This window comes from Bombina bombina, chromosome 3 (assembly GCF_027579735.1).
Source record: "Bombina bombina isolate aBomBom1 chromosome 3, aBomBom1.pri, whole genome shotgun sequence".
Lineage (NCBI taxonomy): Eukaryota > Metazoa > Chordata > Amphibia > Anura > Bombinatoridae > Bombina > Bombina bombina.
Window position 1 is genome coordinate 1,086,287,114 of NC_069501.1, and position 7,663 is coordinate 1,086,294,776.

At 36.8% G+C, this 7,663-nt stretch overlaps 1 protein-coding gene across 3 annotated transcripts in view; it reads left to right on the forward strand.

The window, feature by feature from the left end:
- Positions 1-303: 303 nt before the first annotated feature.
- LOC128654469 (phosphatidylinositol 3,4,5-trisphosphate 3-phosphatase TPTE2) overlaps positions 304-7,663 on the forward strand; it is a 219,746-nt gene continuing 212,386 nt past the window's right edge. For all 3 annotated transcript variants that reach the window (XM_053708395.1, XM_053708396.1, XM_053708397.1), the window contains exon 1: positions 304-659. The gene's annotated coding sequence lies outside the window, so the exon portion shown is untranslated. The remainder of the gene's footprint in view (positions 660-7,663) is intronic.

Consider the following 7,663-nt stretch of genomic DNA (forward strand, 5'->3'; position numbering starts at 1 on the left):
ATGGTTTAAAAAAATCTCCATTAAACTCTACAGCAAGTTTATGTTGCAAATACCAGATGCTAAGTTTACATCTGTACCGTGTTTTTTTTACCCCATAAATAATTGTTCTCTCTGATCATGACCTAACAGACCTATGATACACTGGAACTTCAGAACTTTAGTGAATTTACTAAAAGGGTATCAAGGATAGGAATCTGCAGAGTGCTGTGAAACTACAACTAGAATATGTGTTTTTCTTTTTTTTTTCTTCCTAGAAAAAAAAGTTGACTCAGCTCAGGAAGTGAGAACTGCTTGAATCCGCAAAGCAAAAGGGGGGAGGAAAAGTTAGAGGAAGGGGGAATAGAGAGACACGGGAGATAGACACAGGAAGGATACAGAGTGAAAGGGAGTGTGAAACTGAGAAAAGCCGATAGAGAAGTGGAAGAATTCAGTCAGAAGCAGCGAGGTACACAGAGGTAGACTTTGCTATATCGTGCTTGTCTGCTGCACTCTGCCTCAGTCACCGCCTCTGTCTTAGTCCTTCCTAACATCAGCTTTGTTCAAGATATGTGAGGAGGCGCTACCTGCACTATCTGTTGCCTCCCTGTCACTGTGCCTGACTTATTGATGAGCTGGGACTGAGAGCTGGACTCAGGGGACACTGAAGCCTGCAGCAGGAGGTGAGATACTTTAATATGCTTGTTTAACACGTTGTAACACACGCAAGTGCATATATATAAGTGCAGCACATGCAGGTAGATAGCTTAACACACACAGATGATAGATAAGATAGACAGATTAGATATATAGATGGTATCTATCTCCACACATACATATATTCTGAGACACCTTATATATATATGCATATACATACACAAATATACCACACAAATATACATACAATATCAGGAGGATCCGCATTCTCACAAATGGAGAGACAACTTGCCAGGGTGCAGGGTAATGTGGAGAGTATTTAGATATCAGTGTTACTGACACTCACTAAAGTTGCATAAATACCAGTGTTAATGTTAATGGAAAATATAAAGATGCATCATAAGAAAAAAGTTGCACTGTCCAAAAACACTACCAGATCAAAAGTATTATTACCAGATCAAACGTGTTACAGAATCTCCTTGTCAGTTTAGTTGACTTGTAATGTATTTTAGCGCTGTGGAATCTGTTGATGCTCAACAAACAACTGATAATAATAATAATAATAATATATGTGTTGAAATTCCTATTTTCACACTAACTATATGATAACTGGAAGGTCACATGTCCATCTAATTTAAAAATTAAAGTGAAATTTCAGCCAAAATTGGAATGCACACAGATACATTTCAGTTTTAAATATAAGGAATGAACATAAAGTGATGGTAATCTTTCCGCTTTATAAAATCAGATTTGCAATGTTAGTGATATTTTAGATGCAGTTTAATTTATCAGTTGTAATGAAGATGTGCTTTATTTTACTTAATAATGTAGATATGAAATTCTAATTCCTGGCGTTCCGCCGCACACTTCAAAAGTCAATTTTTTTGAGAGCTAAAGGTTTGAATTGTTCTCCAATCAGTGCTCTCCCCATATGACACTTTTGTTGTAGCTATAGCGCTGATTGGAGAACATATAGGTAACATTTTACTCACGCCCGTGGAGTTACCTATGAGAGGGCACTGATTGGCTAAAATGCAAGTCTGTCAAAAGAACTGAGATAAGGGGCAGTCTCTAGAGGCTTAGATACCAGGTAATCACAGAGGTAAAAAGTATATTAATATAACTGTATTGGTTATGCAAAACTGGGGAATGGGTAATAAAAGGATTATCTATCTTTTAAAACTATAAAAATTCTGGTGTAGACTGTCCCTTTAAAGTAATACATAAATTATTTGGAGATTGGCACTGGTCATTGGCAGTCTCCCACCTGTAGTTTACTTGTAGAACTGCTTTTTATCTTATGGATCTAGTGATCTTGTGTTGTCTTAGCTTTGGAATGAATCATTTCTGTTACTAGTACAAGTGCTGTTACTTGACTCATATAAACAGAACTGCCAGTGCACTGGCACACATCACAACAACAGGGAATCACTTTACATGTGCCATCTGACCTAGAACTGCAGGAAGGTGATTGTTGCTTTATGAAACAAAAGATTGTAGATAGACTCATATTCAGACAACATATTTGGTTTATGAGATCTCTGCAGAATAGAATAATTTCCTCAGACTGCCCTGGCTACTTGTGATCATTCAGTGTCATGTAAGTACAATAGCCGTCCTATTGATACCAGTCTCTTCCTGTGCAATACAAATAACTTTCAGAAGAACTATATTGTAGGTAAATCAATTGATGTTTACTGCCATTGACCTTGTATACAAACAGGAATGCCCTTTTTTCATACCCTTTATTCCAAGTAAGGAGCAATAATATTTATCTGATTTAAAAAATAAATAAGGGCTAGATTACAAGTGGAGCGTTAATTTATCACGCACCCGCCAATGGACACATTTGCCCATTTGCGGGCACGTGATTTACAAGTGACTGGTTATTGCTGCCATGAGCTCGCAGTAGCAAATAGCGCTTATAAAATTAACCAGAGATCAGATCTCTGGTTAATATTATAAATGATTACCAAATGCCACCAAAATCAAGTGTTAGTTTTCTTTTTTTCTTTTTTTTTAAAGAAATTTTTTTAAAAATTAAAGAAAACTGCATTAGCGTTCTCTGGTAATACTCAGTGGATTGCTAATATCTCTTTTGTGAAAGTGATATTTAGCGCTCCACTTGTAATCTGGCCCTAAGTAAATAAAGGGAAAAAACATTGAAAAAAAGAAAATGCTCTAGTGTGTTAGATCACTTTATTATTGCACTATTGCTTGTATATAACCAAAATAAATGAATTAAACACATAGTTAAAGTTAACTCCAGAGAAGCAATGCATCTCTAAGGCCTAGCTGATCAAACCTGGTGAGCCAATGACAAGGGGCATATTTCCATAGCCACCAATCACCAGATAGCTCCTAGTAGTCAACAGCTGTCCCTGAGCTTACCTAGCTATGCTTGTCAACAAAGGATATAAAAAGAACAAACTTCATAATAGAAGTCAATGGAAAAGCATCCTAAAAATTGCATGCTCGATTTGAATCATAAATGTTTCATTTTTACTTTCATGTGCTTTCAAGTGCTTTAACATACAAATCAATGTTATAATGACAAAAAGGTAGTAGGATATAAATGATGATTTGTAACCTGTAGGGACCTCTAGAGCTGTAACAGAGCGGGGCCCAGTGCCTGAGGTATGGAAAAGTAGCGGTCTCGCGAAGCCTGCGCTGTTGCACCCCAGGAAATGCAACAGATCATTAAGTCATTAAGGGGTTAAGATAAAATCTATTCATAGCCAAAGTACAAAGATATAGGAAACCAATTTACATGTTCCATGGTTATTTATATAAAAAGGAGACCGACACCTCAAAATGACCTATGTGTTACTTTAAAGGGATATGAAACCCGTGTTTTTTTTCTTTCATGATTCAGATAGAACTTGAAATTTTAAACAACTTTCTAATTTACTTCTATTATCAAATTGTCTTTGTTCTCTTGATATCCTTTGTTGAAAAAAAAGCTAAGGATGCACGTGTTGGGAGCACTATTTGGCAGCGGTTTTGTTATCCATTTGCAAGAGCACTAGATGGCGGCGGCACTATTTCCTGCCATGTAGTGCTCCAGATGCCTACCTAGGTATCTCTTCAACACAGAATATCATGAGAACGAAGCACATTTGATAATAGAAGTAAATAGGAAACTTTTTAAAAATTGTATTCTCTGTCTGATTCACAAAATGTTTTTTTGCGTTTTTATATCAATTAAAGGTCTAGTGATTTCAATCAATAACAAGTATCTCACCCTGGAAGACTGCCCGCTTCTGGTCTATAAATCAGTGTTTCTTATCATTAGTCTTTTAGCATTACTAACAGTGCAGATGTTCTGTATTGCAATGCTTAGGTTTATTAGTTACTCAATAGCGTTTTCTGACTCATCTGTGCTTAGGTAGGGAAATCCTTTAAACTTTATGATAGTTCGGACGGACATGATACGATGTAGCGTTTCATGTCCGCCGCACATCGATAAATACCAGCAGCATACACTGATGCAATGCCGCCCCCTGCAGATTTGCTGCCAGTGGGCCGCTAGCAGGGGGTGTCAATCAACCCGATCGTATTCGATCGGTTTGATTTCTGTCCGCCACCTCAGAGCAGGCAGACAGGTTATGGAGCAGCGGTCTTTAGACCACTGCTTCATAACTTCTGTTTCAGGCTCGCCGGAAACACGGGGCATCAAGCTCCGTATGGAGCTTGATAAATTGACCCCTAAATCTGCCCTAGCAACAGATTGTCCTTAAATTTCTGTATGCACAAGCAGAAATACAGCGTGCAAATTTTGCTTAAAGGAACATGAAAGTCAAAATGACATTTTCATGGTTCAGAACATGCAATTTTAAGAGACTATTATCACGTTTACTTTGTTCTCTTCGTGTCCTTCGTTGAGAAGAATATCCATGTAGAATCAGGAGCAATGCACTAACGGGTGATTGGTGGCTGCACACATAAGCCTCTTGTCATTGAGTCACCAGATGTTTTCTGCTAGGTCCCAGTATTGCATTGCTGCTAAGGATCAAACTTTAACTATGTGTTTAAACTTTTTTCCAGATGATAAACTTATAGAACATGTTATCATTGCACTATTGCTTGCATATAAAACACATGTTGTTAGTTTAAACAAAAAAAAAAACCCAAACAAAACAAAAATACACTGTACAATGTAAAGCTGCATGCATGAGTTAGAAATGACATTTCCTACGTTAGCAGCAATGAGACGTAATTTAGTTAACACAGTACATGACAGGATTACAGATCCAGAACAAAAAGGGACACACACCTGTAATAATCTCAGGATTTACAGTTCAGATCAATCCTAAAAATATATAAAAAGAGTCTGCAACGTTGTTGATACGAAAAAAGTTTATTAGTTAGCTGGTGTGTCTTGCAACACAGATTTATTTTATAAAACTACAAAACCATTATTTTGCATGTGTGAACTGTTATGTGCAGTTTATATTTTAATTCAAATTATAATATATAATATAGTACAGGTGGCCCTCGTTTTACAACAGTTCAATTTACACCGTTTCAGAATAACAACCTTTTTTTTCAGTCATGTGACTGCTATTGAAAAGCATTGAGAAGCAGTGCATTTATTAAAATACCCAGTAGGTGGAGCTGTCCGCTTGTATCGCAGCAAAGCCAAGCAAGCTGAAATTAATCAGTTTAACCAGACCTGAGCTATCGAGCAGCTTTCAAAGGAACAAGGTCTTCCTGTCTATAACTCAGTCCAGATTGGAATGCATAGAAAGAACTGTTTGCAGAAAAATGCAAGTGAAGTCTGTGTTGTGTGATTATTTTATTAGGTTTATAATGCTGTCTAGCAAAAGTTTTTGTTTATTTAACTTAAGTTTAATTATATATTCTGTGTTGTGTGATTATTTTATTAGGTTTATAATGCTGTCTAGCATTTAAAGTCTTCATTTCAAAGCTTTTAAAATAATGTATTAGGTGTTACTTATGACAATTTTGAGAGGGGCCTGGAACCTATCTCCTTCACTTCCCATTGACTTACATTATAAACTGGGTTTCAATTTACAATGGTTTCGATTTACAACCATTCCTTCTGGAACCTAACCCCGGCGTAAACTGAGGGCTACCTGTATATGACACACATATTAATTTGTATAGAATTATGTATGCTGCCCCTAGAGTTTCTTGTGCAATGCAGCACTAGAGCAGGGCATGTCAATCACACCCAACGACAGGCAAAATAAGCTGTTTTTGCTTCTCAAATATGTGCCCGCATAGCCTCAAAAGCTGCACATGGTCTAAGCAATATTTTATATACAGTATATATATATATATATATATATATATGGATTTACTACCAACAAACAACTTACATAGTGAAAAATATGAAAAACTGGGAGTATTTACTTGTACAATATTTTATGTAATGCTGCTGCATATGATTTTGCAGAGTTTTATAAGATGTCTTTTTAGTAGGATTCTATTTTATTCCTTTTTGATGTGACACAAAAAAGGTGATTTGTTAAATAAACAGTCAAACCAAAGGTGGGTTTTCAGTTCCTTTTTACTTGTTACTTAGATGGATATTAAACCATTTTTTTTATACTTGCAAATTATATGTCGCCAATTAAATTACAAAATAGTTTAAAATAAAATGAATGTTTTAAAAGCACTTAAAACTTAACAAAAATTGCATCGTAAATCCTTTGCCAGCTATGGCAAGATAAAAATGAGTTCCTGTGCTTATCAAGCAGTTAACAGGTAAAATGTTCCAGGGTGACAGTTCCAAACCGAGCCGGGTAGTTAAATCAGGTACAGTGTATTAGCTCAGGTACAGTGTATTAGCTCCCTGCATATCTACTATGCATGAAGCAAACAGACGTTTACACCACCTGGATGTGTATATATGTCAATATGGCCCTAAAACCTAGGACCATGTGATTTATATATACACTATGGGCTAGATTACGAGTGGATCACTAGTTATCACTTGCACGTTAACTCCACTAGAAGTAAGCTTTTTGTGTGTGTCCGGTAGCACTCGTAAGTTGAAAGTAAAAAGTGAGCAAAAAGCCGAACTCCGAATATCGCGACCGCGTTAGCATATTCTCCCATAGACTTAAACACCCTACTCCTTTGTAATTGCCATCCAGCAGATCAGCCATATCCCACCAGTATTATAGTAATTGCCAGTAAGATCAGTCGTGGTTAGCTCTCATTCATATTGAGAGCTTTTTGGTATAAACTTAATTTATGACAATGTCTGTCCATGATCATAAGTAGTTTTGAATAATTACTAACTGGGGAGGTAATTTGGAAGTCATGTGGTCCTTTTAAACATAATTATTTTTCCCCCACTTTGTGCCTCTCTGTTTCCAGCTCAAAAGTTGGCACTCACCCTTCATCTGTCATTTGGCAATATTTTCTCAGTTCTGTCATTCAGTTAGTTAATTCCAAAAAAGAATTCTTAAAAATGTGTAAATATATACATAATGTAAACTTAGTTATAGTTATACTAGTTATGTACAGTATGTGTGTGTATATATATAAAATGTGTGTGTATATATATATATATATATATATATATATAGTCACACAATATGAGAAACGAGTGCGAATCACATTATTAAACTAGCACAACCAAACTTCTGTGCTTATCCTGAGTTCAGGCATTGCCAATAACATAGCCAAAGAAAATGCAGAAACCCCAAAAATGTCCGTTACTTGCAGGGTTGTAAATCAATTCTTCTTATCAGACAGTAATAAAACAAACTTGGCACTGGATGTGTGCTTCCTTACCCTTCACCTCTCACTGTCCGGCTTCCGAGAAACGAGGGACCACTTGTCTCACGGGCAAACTGCTCCTCGGTACCCTCCACCTCCCTTAGCGTCTCCAGACGGAAGTGCTCTACAGGTGGCCCGGTGGTTCCGGTGACGTCAACGTAGGTTAGGGGTTTTGCGGATTGGCTAGTTGTCAGGACATGCAGTATACAGCAGTGTTGGCAGTGGATGTCAGGCTAATAGGATAGATCATCAGAAGAAAGGATTATCCACGCCA